Consider the following 25035-nt stretch of genomic DNA (forward strand, 5'->3'; position numbering starts at 1 on the left):
CACCCCCCAGAGCAGGACCCAGCTATAGACAGCCAAGGCTGGAAGTGCACAGCAGACAGGTGCTTGTGTGACACTCTGTGTGACTGTGGAGGGTGTACTTCTGTTAGTGACTCACGGCGTGGGACTGTAAGAGTGGTACAGGGCTAACTTTCATCACATGGTAATGCGACATGTATGGTTATATGCTTTCTGTCATGTGAGGCACTGTATGAAGTGCAACTCTGTTGGGTTTGCACTGTGTACCAGTGAAACATGTTCCCTCACTCAGACATGCCGTAGAGCCTGTAATTAACACACCTGCTTCTCCACTCGAGGACATCGGATTACAGTTGACGTCGGATTACAGTTGCCAGCCGGACCAACAGATTGGAACCTTCCTTGCCTCTGTCTGATATGTTTGATATTAGGTTGTTTTATTAAAAACCAACTAAATATCAAGCATATTCCTACAGCGGCAGGTCAATTCTACACTCCTTGGGGATGCGGAGAGTCATGGATGGGGGTGTCGCAGGTGTTGGAGGACTGCCTCCTTATGATAAGTTAAGCAGGGCCAGCCATGTAAGGCCAGTGGATGAACTGGACAATGGGACTGTGTTAAGACACCGATTTCCACAATTTATCATCACAGTAACAAAGGACAATTTTCTCAGGTAAGACACTTCAGTGGGTCAATGTACAAGGTGCAGACATCACTGTTTAAGAGTGAGACAAAAAAGTTCTAACTTCAGCAGGCTGGCGCAGCCTTTTGTCCTTTCTGATGTGTAGAATAATTACATTGAGTTGAGTATTGGTGACAGCTGTTCATTGTAGCGCAGAAGGCCGGTGCTACTGTTACACGAAGAAGCAAATCAAACATTTTAATCCTTTTTTAACCCCCTCTTTCTCAGTGTCTTCAGTTAATCTCTGCATCTGCTGGATATAATGTATTTAACGTCTTCAAAGCTACTACACAAGGGAAGGTGAGTTTTCATCCAACAAAAAAATAGCTATAAGTTAATGAAAATGGGTAAGGGTTAAATTTACAATCGGAAATATTGATATACAACAATATCTGCTAAATCCATAAAACGTGTAGCAAGTCAAAGAATGGTAAATAACGACTGGTTGATTGCTATGGTAAGGAAATAAACATTGATGTCTATAGTCGGAGGTTACCCATGCCAAATAAAGCGCAGAGAAGACACATGTGGTAACATGCAGTGTGTGACAGCTGGGGAAAACTGCTGCTCAGTTTGTCCCCGACATCCCTTCAAGGCACAGGGCACTAATAATAGTGCATGTAGTTTCACTGGTTCAGTGGAGGTTGCCACTTCATCCTTGTACTTAGACCCATATTTATACTTTATTTGTGCTGCATTTGCGTCACTTTTTTACACAAAATGGCGCAAACTTACAAAATACAATTATAATTTGGAAGTTTGTGCCGCTTTTGCAGCAAAAAATGATGCAAATGTGGTGCAAAAAAAGTATAAATATGGACCTTAGTTTGTTAAAAAGAAAGATACAGGACTCCACGTTTATGGTTGAGGGCCCACCGGGTGCTGTTGGATGCTGAGGTTGTCAAACACCAAGGCTGACTAGTCTTGATTCCGCCTCAAGCTTCTTTTTTCCACCACCCTACACTTCTCTCCAGTTTACGCACAAAGATTCTTTAATCACTGTTTTTCTCCTCTTGTGCCCGTTTTCCTATCTTTCTCTTCCTTCTTCCTTCTCAATTTTCTGCCTATTCTGCTTTAGTTCAAAAGTGAGCATTGGCGGGTCCTACCTGCAACCACCAGCACAAGTTAAGCTCTGCCCCACTACCCACCTCCTCCACTCTGATGAAAAGAACCAACTCCTCAATGGCGAAGGCATCAAGCTCCGAGCGCCTTAAATGTGAGTAAGAGATAATTTTAAGTATCACTTGAAAAATATGAAATGCAAAATAAGTCGATGTTCTGAAAAGGATATTGTGAACTTTTCAACGTTAGACAGTGTTGTTGCCCTTCATTTATACAACTGATTTATAACAATATAATGCATTCAATGATTTTTAAATTTCAATATTTTTGCAAATGAAATGGTAACCCTGAATCGGAAAAAATCACCCAGTAATAGGTCAAATTATCTCACAGAAATGAAACAAGGGAAATACAAGGAAAGCCAAGCGTTTCCAAATGAAGCTGTCCAGCTACATATGATGTATTCTGGGAGGAATTTATTGTGTGCATGTGTGAACTCTCTTTCTGAAAGTGAGATTACAGTAACCAGGTAGATAGATCCCTGTACCCTAGGCCACCGTGTTTGCCATACGGCGATGTTATTATTTATTTGACAGCATTATGCATTCTGATCGCTATAATCTTGGTTCACATCACTTTAACCCACTGTCTAGAAAAATAAAAATATTGCACTGGTTTGCAACATTTAAGCCTTCACCTTAAAACGGGGGCTCCCCAGTGACATGGAGTGACATGGTAAGTGTATGTGGTGACCTGTTTCCTTTTGCAAACACATCAACACAGAGTTGCAGTTCTGATGTTAATAATCTATCTTTTCATTAATATGTTATCTGCATTGCCAAATCCTCATGAATCCAGCCGACACGTGTTTCGCCAGGCTAGCTTTTCAAGGCTCACAGCATTTTATGAAAATTCTTAGTGTTTTTAGGTGAATCCTTACCTGAAGAGTTTGTTGTTTAATACTCTGAGTACAGAGTACGTGTACTTTCCTCAGCAACTCCTCTTCTCATATAGCATAGAAGTACTGAAACATCGGAATTGTATCCATGTGCAGGTGCTTTTTAGGTGTGGCTTGAAAGCACAGCTTTTTGCACGACCTATAGTTGCTAACGATATGAAATATACATAATGTGGACTTCAGTTCTCACAGAAGTATTTGTCTCTCTTACCTTGTATTATTGGCTGTTTGGTGTATCTATCTGCCTTCTAGGGCGTGCTTGCATTGTAATGCATGGGGGACTCTTTTACATATCCACAATACCATGAGTCGTCACACATCATATTCTTTATCTAAAAAAACACGCTGCATACAGAAGACAATCATTTTTTGTTTTTCGATTCCGGAGGCTTTTTTAAACGTTTTAATCACACTCAATATGCAAGCCAGGCCTATTGAAATTTCCAATAGCTGTTTCATTAGAATCCAGCCCATTTCTGACCATATTCCTTATATGGATTGCTTGTAGAGCCAAGAAGGTAGTTCTGAGCTTTCCCAGAATTCTAGGCCCTTGTGTAACATTCAGGGAGCTGATACCAGGGTGTGCCAGTATTACTGTGCTTTCTACCTTACTGCAGGACATTATTGCTGTAGGGAAATCAAATTCCTTCACCCCATGCTTAATGTAGAATAAAACTTTCAAATTCAGTCTGGTAGTCCGCCCCCTGTTCCTACAAAATGGTAGGTAAGGTATCATAACACATCTACGAGCTGAACAAAACATGGACTAGTCATGAAGTATGTACACGATTACATCGTCTGTTAAAAGGAAGCCTCGATAACAACATTTAGCTTTCACAAAAGGGTGGTAGCAAACCAGTCCTTGGCCTATGAAGTAATTGTCGAATCTGCAGTGGAATATTAAATGGTAACGGGAACAATCAGTTAAAATACATTTCAAATGAGTAGACTTCCCTCGGTACATTAATGGCAATAACTTTTGTATCGTGAACACTCAAGCACTTTTGGTCATCTGTTGTTAACGTCTCAAATGGGTCAGAGATTTCCTTTGCAGTGTGGAGTCTGACTTGGGTTCTGAAAATATGCTATTGATATATTGTTTTACAGTTTTATGTTGCACAAACTTCACCCAAGGTTATTGGGGTGCTTGCATGGGCACCAGTTACGTGACACAAGGATACTTACATTCATTTTTGTTTTTTAGGTACAAAGAGATTGTAATTTGCCCAGAATCACAGGATGCAGAGCCGACGCCGAGACTCGAACTCGTTTCCTGGTTCCATAGTTTCAAAGTAAGCAGCTCTGTCCGTTAGGCCACATCCTCTACCTCGTGACTCATTCTCCTCCCGTCTTACGTGACCGCGCCATTTATAATACGCAGCAAGTGAACAGCTCTGGTGTTAGATGGATGAGCACAGACTGTACCGAATCTATGGATGCTGTGCCTGTTTCCCAGAAGTCTTTGTGCGGAAGGCAGTCGGTGGCAGCAATGAGTGACATTTGGGCTGTGTTTGTTGTATGTTAGCGTCTGACTGCATATTCAGAGTTCTGTCTTAATGTGTTCTGGTGTAAGACAGTGCATGGTTGGTCCTGGTGGAAAGTGCCGTGACATTGCAGGGTAGCCAGATCTAGGGTGCATTTGTGCTGAATGTGGGAGCTGTCTTCCATCTGAAGTCGCCTGATGACAGATTGTGTTGTCCATGATACACACCACCCCCTTACCCCCACTTCAGTGGGCTAACACGTTCCCTTGAAAACACTGCCCCTCTGTGCCTTCAAAGGCCTATCGTCTGTCTCCCCCTGTCACTCTTGTGCCTCTGATGCTTCTGTTTCTCAGCAGACAAGTTTTCACGGTGTCACCACAGAAGGCCACTTGCTGAGGGGAAGCCCTGATGTTAAACAGGCCACCTAAAGAGGAAGAGCGCACCTGGCCTTGTCACTGTGTGTATGACTGGGAGTTCAAGAGTAATCTTCCTAACGTTTTGCAGCCACTAGAGGCTCTCTTGTCTCTTACCAAGCTGTGTAGTGATAGAAGCCATGCTTGAAACCCACAGGCAAATACTGCCTCTTCCCTAAGAAAAGATAATCCAGAAGCCTCAGGGCACCACCTAGTGGTTTTTCCAAATACCAGCAAAAGAGCTGAAATTGGCTTGGCTAGTGTGTATGGGGAGTGCTCCAGGGGCAAAGTTGCAGTTTACTCGAAGTTCTTAAAATTCTCTTAGTATTTCTGCTCCTGTGAGAGCTGCCAGATGCTGCCTCACATCAGGAAAGATGGGACAAGGGTTGCGCTTGCTGGGACACTGCGTTGAATTTACTCAATTACTTTTTCATCTGTGGAGCTGTTGGCTTTAGGACGCATTTATGACAGACAGATGTTGACCTTTCTGCACATTGCTTTCCCATTAAAATGCCATCTCCTGGGTCGTAGGGCTCCCTTGCTGAGGACTCGAACCTTTACTTGTGCTGGTCATATATAGGTAACATTCTGCATTTGGTTATCAAAGACAGGCACTATGGGAGTCCAATCTACTTTGCTTTGATTGGTAAGTCAAAACACAACTCCTGTCTCAGTAAAACTGAATCAACTCTTCATCCCTTTTTTAGGAAGGGAAGACATAAGGGTTTTCAGCAGCCCAAGCAAAATAGCATTTTGCTTCCTGGAGCACTTCCCATATACTAAAAGATCTGTGTTTCTCGTCATGCACAGTATTTCTTCACCACCACCAGGCGACACCCTCAGGCTGCTGTGTTAAATTGCTTTCCGGGAGCACCGGACCCGTTTGTCCACTAATAGAAGGAGACCCATAAAGTTCATATATAACACCCAATATTTCAATATGGAGACAGTTCTATTTGTGGTGTGTGTCTGTCAGTGGGTCAAATTAGGGCGAAAATGACTGCCCCATGGACTTCAGAAGTGCTTTCACTGTCGAGGCATTATGGCATAACATCATATTCCCCTAAATCTTCCTTTTAATGTGCCATGTGCTCCCCATCTCTCTTCCATCCCACTACCTTCATCCTTTTCTCGCCTCTTTTCTGTTCCCCTGATACTCCTACAAGATGCTGAATGCTATACAAGGTGACTGCAGGACACAGCATCACACCTACATATTTGTTTCTCCGTATGGGTGCCGTTTGAGTCCATGTCCTTTGCTTCCATCCTGTGTTTCCATGTATAGTCTTGGTTTTAGTTCAACTGAATTTATCACACATGAAAACTGTACTTAGTAAATAGAAAGTCTTGGACTGGAAAAGTTGTTTCCCTGGTATTGCAACGTATATTAACTTTATTTTTACCCAGCCAAATACCTCATCTAGTCTTTCTTTTTTTGCCCCTCTCTCCCTCTCGTGCTCATCCTCCTCATCCCTCCCTCCCTCCTTGCTTTTTCTGGTGAACTACTTTGCTTTGAAACATATCGAGGACTTTGTTAAGGGCTAAACAAGCAACTGAGTGACATGAATCCTGATCGAGGAGGGATGAGTGGGTGGTTCAAAGTTTCTTTCCTTCCACTTATCCAGCTCTCCTCTTACATTTCCAAGGTGGATAGCATCTTCTGGTTAGATTTAGTGAATATGTCCTGAGATATTAACGCCAAATCTTATGGAGATGTAAAAAAAAAGTGTGTTGTTTGTTAATTGGGGATTTGTAAGTGGAACACCAAAGGGGGCATGCCGGTGTCATGTAAGATGTATGGAGTTTAGACATTGCTTCATGCAAATAGGCCATCTGCCGTTTTGTTGGCTGTGATAACAAAAACGTTTGTTGTCATAGAAACCATTTTGGTCCAGGCATCTGGTGTAATGGTCTGGGTGTACATCACTGTATTGCCCGACTAAAACATGTAATCAACTTCATATTGATTCTTTAGGTCTTACCTCTTTGTATCCCGTTATAATTATTTATGCATTAAACACTTCGAGTCTACAGAGAAATGTGAAAATAGGCTAATGAAAAAGTTTAAATCAAACGGAATAATTGTATTTGTGTATAACGTTTGCATTTTTTCATCTATGAGATTGCAAAAGGAAACAAATATAATTCGCTTCAGCATATTTTAATGAGCATAGGTGAAATTGTCAAGGTGGTAAATAACAATGTATTTTGTGTGATAAGTAAACCCTGTAGTATTAAGAGACGTAGACTGTATTTTAATAAGGGCTCTCAGACCATGCTTGAACCCCAAGCACTGTGTTTTTAGTCCCGGATTTCAGTTAACAACTTGGCACATTCTCTTAATTGTAGTCTTCAACTGAACTAGTTAGACTAACACAACTAAGAACAATGGTTTGTAAAAGAAAAGCTGAAACTTTGAGTTCAATGTACATGATGAGATATACAAACCTATATGTGATATTTCTTAGTTCTACAGGGAATATAGTAAGGGATTCCACTGCTGTCTGTTTATGAATATACCAAAAAGGCCAAGGATGCAATGAGTACGTAAACTGCACTGCCAGGTGGAAAAATTGCCAAAATAGTGATGTAAAACCATTTCAGAATATGCCACGTTATGCCACATAATTTGCCTTTTCTTGCTGCATATTTTAGTCAACCCTTCTGCATATTTTGGTCCTCCTCTGCTGCATAACTCCAGTGGCCCAGGTAAATATATTCCTCTATGTGGGTGCCTGCTACATATGCATTAATTTTCATTGTAGTCTTTATATATTGCATGCAATGGATGTGTACTTTTATTTTGGTTATTGTGCATGCATAGGTACCTAAATGTCTGTGTTTGAACATGAGTATCTGTACATCTTTGTTGCATGCTTGATAGCCTATATGCCTTTTGATATGTGTACATGAGTGCCTGCATGTCTGGTGGTCCGTGTGCAGGGGTCCTTGTATATGTTTTGGTCTGTGTGCTCACGTTCCTATAATTGTAATTGCATCTGTATAGTGGTTCCTCCCCGTGAGAACGAGCCGAAGGACTCTAGTCTCTACGCGACTGCTTGGAAGGGTACTGCATGTGCAGTGAGGTCCATGTGGGAAGTGTTTAGTGCTGTGTGTGAGTGACAAGAGTGCTACTCTTATCCTGCCTTGGGTTGCACCTCCTAGCAGAAATAATGCAAGAGATGGCGCAGGCACAGCTTACATTCATCGTTGCTGTGTGTTACTCTGCGGGTCTTCTTCGGCAGGTCCCTTACCTAATGTTCGAGTCCCTGGCCCATATCATGCCACCAGACCAGATTCAGGCGAGAGACTCCTGATTTTTTAAGCCAAAAATGATTTTATTTCGCCTGTCTCCCACTTGAAATTGCCTCTTATTCAATGGGGGCGGTTCGTTACCACCTTCCAGACTGACCCTGTTACATGGATTATTGCACGCCTGCCAATATGTTTCATAGTGGGCGAACTACTTTTTTGTTTTGTCTCTCTCCTTTGCGCTCATGCTTATGGCAGCCATGGCGCTTAAAAGTTTCATACAGCGCAAACTCCAACAGTGGTTTTGGAGTGCTTTTCCTGACTACCAGGTATGTCACATTGTTTATTTTGTCTCATCTTCGTGCTCTGTGGCGGCCATGCCGATTTGAAGTTTCATAAGAGTGCAAACTTGTTTTTCTATGAAACTTTTGGTTTATCCCTATGTTCCTATTATTTCTCATCCTCGACCCTGAGAAAGTGGATTTGTTTTACTATTACCATGAGTTATGATTCAAAAGGTCTTCTTTTACCATGTTTAGTCCAGTGGTGCTTGTCTTCTTTCTTGTTCTTTTTTGGAAATTCATCTGTCGTCAGCGTATTGGCCTCCCAATAGTCCTTCTTCAGTGTCACTGAATCTACCTCTCCTTTCCCCCTCACTGTCATGTTACACGTGTGCGGGTTGGTGCCCGGCGAGATTGCCGGCTCTGCGCGAGTGCTAGAGGCTTTCAGTGGCCTGATACAATGGAAGCGGCTTTGGGCTTCTTTCCCAGGTGTATTGCAGGATGCCCAGGACACCAGAGGATTTTTAGGGTCACAGGTGAGTGGCTCAGTAAAAGCAGAATGCATACTCGTTGCCGAGCCGGCATAAACTTGGAAGTGTGGAGGCAGTGGTGAGTTTGGGCTATGTGTCACTCCACTGAGGTGGAAGATTAGACATGGGCTGCAGTGCTCCGGGCATCTAAACTGTGTTATTATAGTGGGAGATGACAATTCTATTCCGTACAGGAAGAGGTCTTGTTGACATAATCTAAGCTTGGGTCCATTCTTATTTTTAGTTAAGGTGTTGGTCGTCAGGTTATATTTTTGAGTCTTTGTTATCCCAAATTGCTTGGCGAGGGTACTTTGTTATTCAAGTTGAGGAAATGTTTTGAGGATGGAGGCTAGCGATGCCCAGTCAGCTCTCATTTCTTTCATAATTTTTAACCAAGCGTGGTTCCACATCAAAAGTAGTAATATCTTTTTGGGAGTACTCATAGCAGCGTTACAGAGTTATTTGCAAAATTACGGCTGCATAAAGAGTAGTAACACAGTTTGATTCCCTACGGTAGCAGAGCCTTTTGGGAGGAAAGCTCTGTTTGGGATCAAGGAGTCTTCAATGAGTGGCGCACAACACCACATCCGTATGGTGATTTGATAACCCCACCTAGCAGCAGGTAACAAGCAACTGTGATGGTGGGGTGGTTAAAGTAGTATTCTATTGGAATTAGCATGGCATATTTAAATTAGGATGCAAAATTGCAACATTTTCATTTTTGGCTGCAGATAGAGGAAGAAGGTCAGTGGAAGTGCTTTAGTTATATACAGGGCCACTGGAATTATGTGGCAGGAAAAGACCAAATTTTGAGGCAGGGTTGACCAATTTATGCGTCAATAAAAGTCCAGTTATGAATTTAGAGTGCCAATAGCTCTAACTCAAGCAAATACGAGACCCGTTGCATTGCAAATGCTTGTTCTGATTCTTGTACCTCCTGGGATGTTAAAATAGAAAACTGGTCAAGTGGCGACCCTACCTGCCCCACCAGCTTCTAAGGCTACCTTTTCCCCTCACTCTCCCCAGGCCTGCTCCCACCAGCTCCACGCTAGGCCCCAGCTCCGTCCGCCTCCCTCTTGCACTTCCTGTCCTCGCCCAGCGTAGTCAATTCTCAAAACATCCAGTGAAGAAGGAAGCACCACCACTGTGTGGCTGGTATTTTAGTTTATTCTCACAAAGAGGACAAGGAGTGATGTCTGGTGTCAAAACTCCAAAGGGGATTTATATCTCGGAGTGTGTTAGCAGGGCCCTATGATGAAGCATGCCACAAATTGTGGGTGAGGGAAGTTTTTTCAAAATATTGATGTTTGAACTAGTCTGGTTTTGACACCAGACATCATTCCTTGTCCTCTTGTGAGAATATTATTGGTTTAGGGCGGTCCAACAGGAATTCCCTCTCACCTCTTTATAGTGTTTTGATGGTATTTTAGTTTCCCGCCTGGGACAGGTGTGTACCGGTCTCCAAGCAGCGCTGGGAAGCCCCTCAGACACCACCGAGAGTTTAGTGCCGCCAAAAGCCGCCTTCGGATCTGAAGGGTTCATGCGTGTACATCGCTGTGTGTGCTGAAAGTCCCTCGGTTCGAATCTGGGCCGCGCCCCTTAAGCCATCCTCTCAAGAGTGCTAACAAGCATTACTGAATTTGGTAATAACTGCACCCGTTCCTTGATACCTACATAATGTTTGTTATTATAACCCACACAGGCAGTGGAGAGACCGCAAAACTAGCACAATGTGTCATCTGCGGCATGTGCTATAAATCAACAGAGCGGTCGCCGAGAGACAGCACGAGGCAGGGTCCTCCACGCCGCGCTCAGGGCCGGAATAAGCATGGGCACGAAAGCCTGGGAAACAATGGCACTCCCGCCCCTCTCCCTCTGCCCACCTGCCCGCCCCGTCCTGTAACGAGAGGACACATGTGCTCCCTGGCCCTCCACCTAATCCCCATATTGTAATCGAGATGATCCCTGGGCTGGAGGGTGACACGCGCATTATCCAAACCATCCGAAGCAAATATTCCACCCTCCCTCCCTCCCCGAGAAGAGGGGGTCTTATGAGGAGGGGGGGCGGGGTGGACCGACAAGTGGGACCTCGGAGATAGACCAACAACTGCTAGTAACAAGAGGCCAGCGGCCTTCGGACCCACTTTTCGGCCTCAGAGGTGGTCGGTGATTTTAACAATGTGCACCCACAGCCCGTGAGAGGACACCGCATACCACTTTGTCTCTTGGCCTTCAAATACCAATGGGCCAACATAAGGGGATGGAAAAATAGTGTACGCGTCGCAAATACACCTTTGGCAACAACTGCAGCTGACAAACATTGTATCATTGTTACCATAGACACTGTACCCGGAGGCGGGCCCTTGTCAGTGTACAACACCACAGCATCTGACCCAGCAAAACCCAACCAAATGATATCACTGCAAACGTGTTCGCAATTGCTACAACATCGCCTCAGGCAATTCAACCAACCAACCCTAACACAATGCCAGGGCACATACACTATTTCATCATACTCTCAAACCAACGACAAATATGCACACTGAACAAGCATACATTGGCAAAGCCAACAGGTCTGGGCATAATGTATGAAGGTAAGCCAAGTTAGCACACTAGATGGAGATTGGCAGGGGCAAGCGCTGGAATGGACATGGAAGGATACATCCAAACAGCCAATAGCCTCACATGAAAAATGAAGACTCTGTTGGGCTGAAAAAAATAAGTGATTGGCTGTGTCTCAAGCCAATGGCTTAAGAAAGCTGGTTGAAGGAGCCAATGGGTGAAAGGGGCGAATTAAAAGCACACTCTTTGGATATTATACAGCTCTGTTGTCTACACCAGCCCTTAAAAAGTACAACACAGGCAAACCTCACCCGACTATCAACATTCCCTGAAACAAGAACACCCACAGCATGTCACAAATCAAGTATCAGGTGACCTCAGATGTGCAACCTAAGCCTCCACCCAGTATAACCCAAGAGCACAGAGCAAGCCTTTCTTCATCAATACCGTATGGGAAAGAGAAGTGGTAGGGAGGGAATATGAGATGAAGCTTGCTGTATTAGGCGTATGGGATGCTCTCACAATGTCCCAGCCCACGGAGGAAGGTCTCCGCAAGAGGGTATGGAACCAAGGTAAATGAAGGAACTCTGATAGAATATAAATAAGTCATATGAACCTCAAAGGCGACCGTAAAAACAATGCAATATATCACTGAGTGCTTATCCACTTCTCTATAACAACTGCACGGATGAGCCCCGCAGTAACTAGGAAATACCGTAAAACTTGAGAGACCCAAGAAATGCCTGGTGGGGAGCGTACACAGTTTAGAACAGCAACCCCGACTGCAGGAGTGTGTAGGGAACCCTAACACAAGGGTACTGAGAAAGTAAAAACAAAATAAATGTGCACAACACCAAAGACCGAGTGCCACAAAATGTTGCAAAGCAATGTGCCTCAAAGTCAAGTAGCCCAACGTGTGCGTCTTGCACCACACGGCAATGTCCGAATACAGCAGAAAATATTTTCATAAAGTTATTGTAGTGATTAAGTAATAGATCTTAATTACCTATTAGTGGCATAGTCCCAGTTAAAGCTTCTGTAACTAAACATGGAAGGATGAAGACACCCTGGATTGATTCATTGAGAATGAGATGGGACAATACAAAAATATACTTTGCACTGTGCAGTAAAGGCTTTAAAACATGCTGAGTCTCCTGCTAACTTTTCAGGAGGTGCCAACAGTAGTATTACTGAAACTGAGAGACTTTGTACACCTTGCCTTGATTGAATTGCTACTAGGATCCTGGGATTCTCTTGGCGAGGTATTCTCAGAGGGAACTGAGAAGAACCTGAGGCCATTAACTCATCAAGTTTAGTCAACAGGAAGACCCTTCCCTCCCTTGCTATATTCATGTCATGTTGCATCTTACCGATGGACCGAGGAAACTGAGGAGAACCCAAGGCCATTAACTAATTGAGTTTAGTCAGCAGGAAGACCCCTCCCTGCCTTGCTATATTCATGTTTTATTGCATCTTACCGATGGACGGAGGCAGCTGAGGAGAACCCGAGGCCAGTAACTCATTGAGTTTACTCAACAGGAAGACCCTTTTCTGCCTTGCTGGATTCATACCATCTTGCATCTTACCAGTGGCTGGTGCCATACCTTATAAGGCATTCACATATCAACGTGCTTATTTCCATGACAATGTCTTTTGGAATTAAGGAATTCACTTCTGAGTCCCCGCCGGTGAGATTGCCTAGCAAACTCTGAAGAATCAAGTGGTTATCAGGTGAATTTAGAGGCCTGTCTCAAATCTCCACATCTGTACAACACAAGAGCACAGAGCTGGAGTTGCTGGTACCCTAGCCCATAGGGAAATGGGGTAGGATGAAGAAAGGAGACACAGGATTACGATTCAGATATACAAGAAGGTCCAAACAACATCAAATATCACTTTGAAATAAATTGTGGAATGTCAATGATATTATCCCCAAACAGCAGCTTGTCAGGCTCTAACACCGTAATGCCATGGCCACTCTTTTGTTGGGGGTACTTACCATAAAGCCATGCATAGCTATGTGGCCACAAGTATGTCAGTGGATGCCACAGCCATTGACTGCCCCGAAAATGCCAGTGATTCCATTATGCCAAAATGTATACCGTAATCCAAGGAGGTCCCTATATATCAAAGCTGGCTTTGGCAGCTATTATTCCCAGAATGACTGCAATATACCATCCATGGGCGATATGATACCAGGGCCACCACTAAACATGGAAATGAACCTCTAATACACAATAATATATAATATATACCAATGATGCCAGGGTTATGCCATGATGGCCCACAATATTCTAACAATGGCCCACATTATACCAGGGCCCTTGTCATGCCAGGAATGAGCATCACCGTGCCTGTCAAAGGTGGCGGGTGTATGCCATGAGATGGCATAGTTGGCCACATATATCAAGGGAGAGACAGCCGTCCACCATGCAGGATACAGTCTGCCAAAGATTTAAGTGGGACTTAGACACCATACAAGACAGGCAAATGCTTCCACCTGCATACACACACATATACAGACACACAGATAAAAACAAATATGTCCGTAGGTGTACACAACTGCACATGGGTGCACATGCCGCACGCACACACACACACACATGCTCAAATTTCATTTACCGGTTCCTCTGCTAATTTTAAGCTCTGCTCATCTCCCGTTCTAATGGCCACCTATAATAATGAAGAGTCTTCACAGCAAATGGCCAACCAGGAGATAAGCTGAGTTTATTCTACAGAAAGTGCCTCATCCACCAAAGGTGCAGTTAGCCCAGCAGCCTCCTGGGCTTCATGACTCCAACTGTCCCACCTGTGACGCTCACAGGTTGTAGGTGGATCTCATCACTTACAAGACACTTCAATACCACAGTATCTCCTGCACCTCCACTCCAGCTGTATCCATTATTTTCTGTCCAGGCTTCAGGGCACGCACACAGTGTGTCTGAGAGCAGGGTTGACACTGGTTGAACTTTGGATGTAATTGTACAGCGCTCTGAAAACAGGGGGATGGGGCTACATGCCCTATCCTTCAACAGACCCTGCAACCGCAACCGATCCAGAGCAACTGAACTTGCACATGTGCTATAGGACACTTTGCCCACCACATGTGTGCAGTTTTATAAAAGGTGTTTGCGATCATCCAGATGGCCTTGGGTGTGTTAGACTGTGTAGGACAATGTGAAGTGGACTATTGTTTCGCACAAGTGCGGCATTAGATTGTGTGGGATACAGGCTGTGGTTTGTGAGCTTGGATGTTATTTGTCACTGGTTGGTTTACTGTTGTACACTACTTAAATGGTGACATATATGGAATAGGGGTTGTGGACGGTATTTTGTTCTGTGGAAGAGCGCTTTGTTGAATAAACCATGGCAAGGTTCAATATTATCTTGTGGTGAAGTCTAGTGTGATTTCTTTTTTTTTTTTTGATGCCAGGAGTCAGATTCCTCAGAAGCGGCATGTGCTGGAGAAGCCCACCTCTTGGTGGCACTGGCTCGATATTGAAACCGAGGTGGCACAGCCTGGATAGGGGTTTTGGACAGGTGTTGCCGGGCAGGGATCTGATCTAACCAAAAAGAAGGATTGAAATGATATGGAAACCACCAGTGATTCTTAACGCAGGGCCTGATTTAGAGTATGGGGGAGGGGTTACCCCATCACCAAAGTGACGGATATCCCGTCCGCTGTATGACAATCCCACTATATCCTAAGGGAATCATAATATTGCGGATGGGATATTCAGCACGTTTGTGACGGAGTAACCTGTCCACCAACCTCTAAATTAGGCACTTAGGGGGTTACTACAACTTTGGAGGAGGTGGTAATCGGTCCCAAAAGTGACGGTAAAGTGACGGATATACCACCAGCCGTATTAAGAGTCCATTATATCCTAGGGAACTCGTAATACGGCTGGTGGTATATCCGTCACTACCTTCACTTTTGGGACGGATTAACACCTCCTCCAAAGTTGTAATAACTCCCTTAGTGTTTGATCCCCTGCTTTCCCCCTCCCTTCCTTTCTAGTGTTTTCACCATCCTGTGTCCGGTTCCTGCCTCTTTCTATGGGACAAGGCAGTTTTGTCTTTTTTTAGCTAGGTTTTCTTGGTCTGGCCAGCTTGTGCCTGCAGCTTTCCTTATCCTCATATTTCTTTGATTTCCTCATCCTATCTCTGTGTTCCGTTGACATCATGTTCATGTATCCAGTCGCCATGTTTGCTTTCCAGGTCTATACGTCATCGCCCCCTGTCCCTCTAGTCCACTTTTTTTGTGTTACACAACAGAACCACAAACTTTCAATGACAACCACAGGCAACCACAAAACATGTATCATCAACATTCAAGAACCACGCATCTCACTAGTAACCACCATTAGCTAATTTGCATGTGCCCATCAACCACATCGGTCCTCCTGCCTAACAAAGAGCAATGACTGCAAATAAAGGAGCCCTCGAGAGGTACAGGACACATAGACTCATTGCTCACCTGTAGGCACACTGAACAAGAATACTATGCACGCAGCACACCCTCATGGCACCGCCCACCCATCCCACAGCAATGCGTATTTCAGCTACCCCAGGACACGCAGTAATGCACACGTTGTGGTTCTGCAAAACTGCATTGTAGGTACATGCAATAGTGCACATTATGGGCAGCTAACAGCTTTTAGCAACTGCTGTAAAAATAAACTGCGGTAAACCACAAATTTGTTGTTGGGGTGGCAGTGACAGAAAGGGGGCGGAAGCAGGAAGGGCTGAGCCCTTAAGGATAGAGCTACAAGGTGCGGAGTCAATAGCAGTGCAGTGAGGGCAAAACCAGAGACACCTTTCAAAGTCTTCAACCAGTGGCCGCTGAGCTAGCACCAGGACCCAATTCAGAATTACCTGTGGTGTGGTCCTTCACTGTCCTGGTACCATGATTAATACAGGGTGCCAATTCTTTGGTGATCAGTACATCTTAAAGCACCCCGGCCCTTTAAATTTGGTTGCACTATAACATAACACAATCATTTTTACAGTGGGTTTAGGTTTCTTCCTCAAGAATATTCAGTATAATGAAATACAAGTGTTGCCTTAATGGTATACATTGGAGCAGCAGACCTGAGCGAATATGAAGTTTCAAGTTCAAGTTTCTTGGATGAGCAGTGGCAAATTGTGGATTCTAAAAAAACACTGGGACATTTGCATTCTTCTCACCATATAGGACTTACAGTGTTTAGTACAAGCTATTCAGGCACTCTTCCCCCCAACACAAGATTTAAAAAAATGGAGGCAAATAGTGCATTTATTGACATTGCGATTGCTAATTAGTGCTTGTATAGCACACGATCTACCAGTAGCATGGCATTGCTGTGGCTTTCTGGTAGTACAGGGCATGATTTTCCAAATGTTTCCATCACAGAACAGATTCTGAATCTGTTTTGGGAAAATTGATTGGTTCATAGGCGTTTTGTGTCAGTTTAATGGGTTGTGAAGGTTTTTTTTTTTTTTAACTATCTCTCACCGCCTTTACGTTATTTGCAAGATAGAGTGTCAATACTTGAGCAAAACAACTCTTGCAGTCTAGGAGAAGAATGCCTCTTATCCAAGCTTTTTAATACAAGGCACATTGAATCTGCACACCGTTGTTTTACGTGTTAACCCAAGTATCATCTGTCTTTAAATATTCATGACTGTGATCTGGTTGGGTTGAAATGCATGTACATTTGCTGCAGAAATGCAAACGAAACACAGAAACTGAACACAAAGTGTGAGTACACAAGGTGCCCCAACAAACCAAATCCATACCTATAGTGTTTTAGAACTGTAAGCATTAGGACCACGTGACTAGGGGCTTCCTTACAAAGGACATTACATAAGTAATCTGGGAGGTGTCAGGATGTGGTCTTTAACGGTTATTGGGATATTGAGAGTTGAGTTACATGTTGTATGCTGATGAGAAAAGACGTTGACTCTGTGTGTGGTTTGTTCTTGTGCCTGTTACTGTGCAGGGGAGGGCATGACAAATGGTGACAAATAGGGGATACATGCACTGAAGGAGCAAAGGTGCTCTCCCTGAGAGTTTGCAAGAAATAGCAAACTGCTTGTGCACATTAAGTGCACCCAAACTGAAACGAAGAATTCTCCAGTTGGCGTATGTGAAGTGCAAGCACCACTCCAGCCCATGAGGGCAACGTGGAGAAGATGAAGGCCCAACAAGGGAGCACCATTGGAAAAGCCCGCAAAGATTTGCCAGCAAGGCTAAGGAGACAAAAGAAAGTGATGCGCCACAACACCGAGCCATCAGTCATACAAAGAATATGCTAAAGGCAGTGACAGCCATGTACAACACTAACAGCGACAACCAGCTTTAACGCTAGACGGCAGTGACAACCAGGTTTGATAAATAAATAAATATTTACGCACCAATGAGACAACGTTCACAAGTGAAGCATCATACATACCGGTTGAGATCTGCTGGAGAGGCTCATATGTGCAAAGAAGCAAATAGCATCCACTACATCAGGGTTTCAAAAATCCACTTGACCACTCACATTGGCGAGTCTTATTTGATCAGGTCTGATCAGGTCGAGCTAGCTATTTTTAATACTTACTGGACCCTTCTAGCAAGTTGACACTGAACAGGTGTTCTGTTCAGTTGAAAAGTGGAGGGGCAATAAAAGATGCCTTTAAATCTTGTTCTTATGTCACATTTGCTTTGTGTTCACAGACAGAGGTCAAAAGTCAGTTTTTCTTACAATTAATTTTCCTTCTGACTGCAGAGTTCCAGGACTTTGTAAGGTGACCTGTGTGACCTGCTGCTCAGAACATTTCTTGGAAAGTTAATGTGTGTAGATGACAATATGTTACCACATCATGGTTTAGTAATCTATTTATTAAAATTGAGTGTTTAAACAAACTGAGAAATGCTCCTGCCCTGATGCCAATGTTGTTAGTAAACTAAAAGAAGTCCTAGGTTATGTGGGCTAGTCCTCATGGGTATGTGGGCTAGATTCTTGTAATGCACGCAGCAAACTTTAGTCTACTTAATCAAACAAAAGGTTTTTTTGTACTGCAGAAATGCTGTGCTCACATATTTGAAGGTGCAATCATATGTGAGAATTTAAGTTACTCGACCTGCAGGTCTAGTAACATTTTTATGATTTTTCGAGCCCTGTACATTCAGAAGCTCGATTTTAGCAAGACGGCTAGAAAACACGGCCCACCGTTATCAAAGTCACGATGGGGGCCCGAAAGAGAAAGCTGCTGAAATAGTATGAAGCAATGACTTAAACAAAACAAAAAGACAAAAGCAAAGATCAGAGTATGCAAGAAGCAGAAAATTTACTCACCATCAAAAGTGAAGAAAGTGCAGCATTTGGCTCTGGCAACTCAAGTACAGAGCTGGTACTTTCAGGAGGGACGGATATAGGTGCACAATGAATGCTGCCTGAACAGCATATATACTCAATCCCAGAAGAAAGAAAGGTGAGTACACAGCAGCTGTTTTCCTGAAACTTCTGCCACCATATGATACCGCAAAAAAACAGAGTACTGGGGCCCTAATGGACCACGTGGAAGAAGACTTTTAATGATTTCATAGATACTTTGGAAGGAGTAAGTGAGGAGATAATCATTAAATACTTAAAGCATCTTGCTGGCGACAGAGTAAAAGAAGTGATAAAGAATCTTATAAATACTAAAACTATGTCTTACCATCAAATTAAAAAAAGGCTTTAAGAGCAAAGTTCAGCCCAATGCCAAATGTTGACAATGAAAGGTATATTTTCAATAATTCAAGACAACAAGTTCGCTGAAACGATGAATTGAGTTTGTTGAAAGACTTGATGTGCTCAGCAAGCATTGCAAATGCAGTGAATTTAATGATGAAGAAGCTATGCACCTAAGAGTCATTGATGGTTATTTGTAGGACTAGTTCAGAAGTTGTATGTTGGGAGAAACACTGTCTAGAAAACGTGTTTATGGTTGATTGAGCTGAGGAACGAGCTAATCTGCATGCTGCCGACATGGAAGGTGGAACAGCAAAAGGTGAATCAGCATTAGTCATGAAGAATAGATTCCAGAGCCAAGCAGATACCCATAAGTCGAAATCCTTAGGAAAAGAAAGACTGTGTTTCTGATGTGGATTTTCATTTCTTCATGAGAATTAATGTCTAGCCATTGGTCAAACATGTAAAGGGTGCAGACAGGGGAGCCACTTTTTACTGATTTGTAAAGTGAAAAAAAAATGTGTGTCACGGCAGGAGGAGAAGATGGATGCTAGAAGGTCCCAGAAACAGTCTTGCCACACCTTCAAAGACAAAAAACGACGTTGACTGCCATAGGTTGAAACTAAACCAAGTCGATCACCATCAAATTCATCCTGCAAGAGTTTCTTGATGTCTCATCTATCGAAAGTGAAGAGGGTGAATGTGCGAGGATCGTAGGTAAAAGGGAACAACATGCACAAGTGGGCCTTGCCACTTGCACAAAAGACAGAAAAAGGACATGAACAAGTGAGCTGAGGAAGCAAAAGAGCTCATATGGACATTGCCCCAAGATCAAACTGAAAATCAACAGTTGCCCAGTAACTTTTGTAATTGACAGTGGTGCATCGATCAACATCATGCCAGTTGAACAATTTCACAGTCTTTCACCTATGCCATGACTCAAAGCGTCAAGCACAAAGGTGTACACATGGACATCTTTAAAGCCATTGATTAGTTTATAGGAAGTTGACCCTTTATGTAGTGGACCAAAAAGAGGTACACTGTGTAAAGAGTCCAGGCAAACCCCAAAGGAATTACAGAGGCACAAATGACACCCCAAATGCTTTCTTTTGTGGTAGTGTTGGGGAGAAGCTAGGCATATCAGAGGGTAGTACTATGCATGTAATGCACACATATAGGCGTAAGTGATACATACACACAATAAAAAATCCAACACCAATTTATAAAAATAACACATACTTTTATATTAATCTTGATACCAAGATCGTCGGAAACAGGTAAGTACTTCTCGAGTCATGAAATTTTGCAGTTTTCAAAAGTTGACAGTGCAATTTTTGTACCAGTAATGTTATCCTGTGGGGGAAAACCGTATACTGCATATGGGTACTTAGCAACAACGTCCGGGCCACTCTTCTGGAGTTAAGGTAAGTATGGAGCAAAGTCCAAGGTAGCACCAACAGTTCACTCCAGGAGGCACTGGGGCGTCCGGTTGCAGAAGTGCTTTTCAGAGTCGGGTGGCCTAATGTTATCCTATAGGAAAGAAACAGACACTGCATCTGGGCACTTAGCAAAGACTTACAGGACTGCTTTTCTAGACTTGAGGTGAGTATGCGGCAAGTTCCAGGTCCACACCAACAGTCCACCTCTGGGGCATCTGGGTGCAGAGGTCTGTTACGGCATTGGGTGTCCCATTCACTTCAATGGCGATCATTCCAGTCAGAAAAGGGCAGCAAGCAGGGACTGGGGGACCAGTCCAGGGTAGTCCACGGGGGGGGCTCAAACCTTGAAATCCTCAGGCACATATGGACATCGTTGGCCCACTTCTCCTCAAGTTTTGGGTGCAGTAGTGTCCTTTGGCATCGGGTTCTGGTGTGGCGTATACTTGCAGTTGGACGGGGGCCTGCAGAAGGAGGCTGCAGGTAGAGTCAGCAAGTCCATAGAGGGAAAACTCAAGGTGGGCTTCTTCTCTGGGTCGCTTGGGAACCACGCTGACACAGTTGGCCCTCTTCTACTCAGGCTAGGAGGCTCGTGTGCAGTGGTGATGTCTGGCGTTGGGTTTTGGTGGTCCTGGGTCCTCACTGTTCTTCTTTGGTTGCCTGCAGATGCAGGGAAGCATCTCCTCTGCTCTGAGGTAGTTCTTGGCGTTTTGCAAAGCACTGGCAGCTCTCCCGGTTTCTTGGAGGCTGCAGCAGCAGGATAGGTCAGTTGCTCCCGAGGGTCGGGTGCAGCAGGCAGGCTAGCAGGGTTGGCGCCAAATCAGTTATGCTCCTTGGTTCTCGGATCAGCAGGCTTCTTTTCAACTCCTCCTTCTGTGATCAGTGAAGATCTTAGGTCATGGTATCAGGGGATCACCTAAATACTCAATTTAGGGGCGTTAAGGGGACTGAAGGGTAGTAGCCAATGAGCTACTTACCCTTGGGGTCACAACGCCCGAGATGACCACTTCCTCTGGGGAGTGGGCATCACTCTGTCCCAGAATTCCTAATTCTACCACACACAACTTGGCAGAATTTCTGAGACTGTGTTAATTTCAAGCTGGTCACCCTAGAGGTGTGTCCAGTCTGCAAATGCAGCACACCTCCTGCATAGCTAATTTTTCCACCTGTCCAGGTGCCAAATGGGCCCCGAGGCAGTGGGGTTGGCATTTCCCTTCTGAGGAAAGCGAGATCTGCATACCAAAAATAGTGGGCTCCTGCCTTGGAATGCAGGTTTGTAGATCATCCTGTTGGGATGGGTGTGTATCACCCCTGCCAGAGCAATCATTGTTCCTGACCACCGAGAGCAAAGGCTTTTCCCCTTGTTGGTCAGAACCCTGTCTTTTGGTGGCAGGATGGCTAGAACTAGTCATTTAGCCCACCAGCAGCTGGTAGGTTTTCAGGGGGCTCCTCCAGGGTGCCCTCTGGGTGCATGTATTCGATAAATCATCTCACTAGATTTAGTGAGGATTTATTAATAATACCAGATGTTTGATACCAAACAACCCTGTTTTCAGTGAAGCCATCATGTAGCTGGGGAGCTCATATTGACTAGTGTCCAGCACACATATTAAAAATCGCTTCCCTGTTCACTTACTATGTCTAAGAATCGACAAAGACATAGTAGGGGCATATTTGCAAATGCATATATGTAGTCACCTGAGTATAATGTACCCTTCCCTAAGGCTGCAAGGCCTACCGTAGAAGTAAATTACAAATATTACAGGTAGTGTTAGGGGGCATGGCACACAAGCATGTGCCATGACATGTTTTCACTTTTTGGAGCATCTTCTCACACAGCCTGCAGTGGCAATCTATATGTGTTTGGTGCTGAGTCCCTTAGAGTGGCACAAGTTATGCTACAGCTGTTAGAGACCCTCTTTAGTACCCCTGCTCTAGGTACCAGAGGCACCATTTACTAGGGACTTACAGAGGTGCTAAATGACCTGGCCACTTAGGGATCAAGTGACCAGGTGTCTTGTTTTGGGGAAGGACCACTGGCACCAGGGACCTGGTTAGCAGGAGCACAGTGTACGTCAGTCAATGCCGCATCCAAAACCATGCAAAATGCGGGGGATTCTGCAACCAGAACCCAGTTTCCTACAGAGTCAAGGATCATTCATAGCAACCCTGCAGCACAAGAAGTCATCTATGCAGGCCCCTATTCATGTTCTTCAAGGTAGTCTATCTAGTGCATGCCTACTTAGCTTTACAACTGATGCTGGCACGGGGCTGATATCCATCAATTACAACCTAAAACCACAACATTATTGAGCTCTCTACTGGTCCTACACCATTGTGGTAGTGCCAAAAAAGGACAGTAGAGGTGCATCTGCATGGACATGTGCCAAGCCAACAAAGCGAGAGATATATATATATATATATATATATATATATATATATATATATATATATATATATATATATATATATATATATATAGATAGATAGATAGATCCTGGTCCGCACATTGCAGATATGATCATGCCGTTTAATGGAGCCAATGGTTTTTCCCGTCTTGACCTGAACAAGGGCTACCATCAGCTTGAACTGGAAGAGAACTGCAGGTACATTACTACTTTTTCAACTCATGTTGGTTTATTTAGTTACAAAAGATTAAGCTTTGGAGTGTCCTTTGCTGCAGAAATGTTCCAAGATGCCATACGTCAGATTATTCAGCCTGACACACATGCCTTCAGCTACAGTGATAATATACTGGTATTTGGTGCAACACGAAAGAGCATGACAAAGCCCTCAAGCAAGTATGTCAATTGCTTGCAGATGCATGCCTCACCTTAAATGCAGAAAAGTGTGAATTTCATAAAACAAAGCTCAGGTTGTATGGACATGTATTTTTTGATTGAGGCATGGCTTCTGATCCTGACAATGCATGGGCACTATCAGTCACCAGTCGTCCACAAGATGGCACCATGTTACGGTCTTTCTTGGGCATGGCCAGCTATTGTTAGCGGTACATTTGTGACTTTGCCACAGTGAGTGCCCCTTTGCGAGACCTGAAAAAATGAAATGTGCTTTTCCAATGGTCCACTGATTGTGACCGCAGTTTCAAAAACATAAAACATGCAATTGAAAAAGTGATTGAAATGGCTCACTTTGATCCTAAATTCCACACTGAGATCACTGTTGATGTAAGCCGAGTGGGATTGGTTGTGATCCTTGCTCAGCATAGTGGACATCCAAATGCTCAGAGACACATCATAGTGTATGCCAGTCGAAGTTTGTCTGATACTGAATGTGCTTATTCCTATCCAGAAAAGGAGAGGCTTGTAGTGGCATGGGCTTCTGAACATTTTCATGTGTTTCTGTATTGAAAGCATTTCATGATCGTCACTGACCAGCAGGCATTACTCACCATTTTCAGCAATCCGAAAGCCAAGATGCTCCCTTGCATCAAGACATGGGGGTTGCATCTACAAGAATACAACTATATAATTGTGCACAAGCCAGGGAAGAATCAAAACCCAGCCAATTATATTTCTCACATGAGTACCCTTATGGTCGCACAGTTCAATGTTGAAAACTGCTTTGGAGTACATCAACTTCATTGTGAAGTCCAGCTTGCCTGCAGCTATGTCCATTGAGAAAATCATTACCGCTGACAATGCTGATAAGAACATGTGTGCCTTTAGAGACATTATTGCAGGCAAGTCTGAAAATAGAGTCTTCATCCTTCAAGTGACAACGTCAAATTTAAAAAATATTGCAATGTCCAAGATGAACTGTCCGTCACTAAAGAAGGGATTGTGTTAAGAGGGTCCCAGTTTGTCATACCTGCAAGTTTGAGGCAGCAAGTTATTGAACTCGCCTATGATGGCCATCAAGAAGGCATTGAGGGATCACGTGTGGTTCTCTCATTTGGACGAGCCACCAAGAGAGAACTAAAAGATTCTCATTTATGCAATTGCCTATCTCCCAAGATGACCCAGTATCCCCTGACAATGTCTGATCTCCCTGCGCATGCGTGGGAAAGAACAGCTGTTGATTTCTTTGGGCCTCTGGACAATGGACAATACTTTATGGTGATCATTGACAAGCATTCCCGGTTTCCTGTGGTAGAAGATATCATCCACAACCCATGACAAAGTTATTGAGCTGCTAGATAATATCTTTGCATTGGGGATCATACTAGACATTCTCAAGTCTGACAATGGTCCACTGTTCAACAGCAAGGAGTTCAAGGAGTTTCTAGCCGGTCTCAACATCAAGCATCAGAAAGGTGCACCTTTGTGGCCTCAAGCGAACAGTGTCATGGAACAATTTATGGGGACGCTGAAACAGGTGATTCAATGTGCATCAATAGAGGGACTTTATCTTAGTCAGGAGCAGTGTTCCCTGTAAGATGCGCATGTGTGCACGCGCACCTGCACAGTGTCTCGTGGGAAGCTCACACACAGTTTCACTGCAGACCACTCGAGAGACATTTTGCGCCACAGCTTTATAAAATGGGAGCGGTGCGAAAAAAAAAGTCATTATCTTGTTGCTGTATTCCTTGAAAGCAGTGGTAGCAAATTCAGGCAGAGGAGGAGAACACCGTTGACGAGGAGAGCACGAGTGTCATGTAAGTATTCCTCTTCCACGGCAGCCTGAGGGGTTAAAGAGGTCACAAGTTGAGCAGATAGCGGCTCCTGCACATGC

At 44.0% G+C, this 25035-nt stretch overlaps 1 long non-coding RNA gene across 1 annotated transcript; it reads left to right on the top strand.

The window, feature by feature from the left end:
* The first annotated feature begins 1418 nt into the window (after positions 1-1418).
* On the top strand, positions 1419-7287 carry LOC138267662 (uncharacterized). The gene is made up of 3 exons (XR_011199842.1): positions 1419-1875; positions 3884-3971; positions 7232-7287. It is a non-coding gene; the product is annotated as an uncharacterized lncRNA (long non-coding RNA).
* Positions 7288-25035: the final 17748 nt, after the last annotated feature.

Source organism: Pleurodeles waltl, chromosome 12, assembly GCF_031143425.1.
Source record: "Pleurodeles waltl isolate 20211129_DDA chromosome 12, aPleWal1.hap1.20221129, whole genome shotgun sequence".
NCBI lineage: Eukaryota > Metazoa > Chordata > Amphibia > Caudata > Salamandridae > Pleurodeles > Pleurodeles waltl.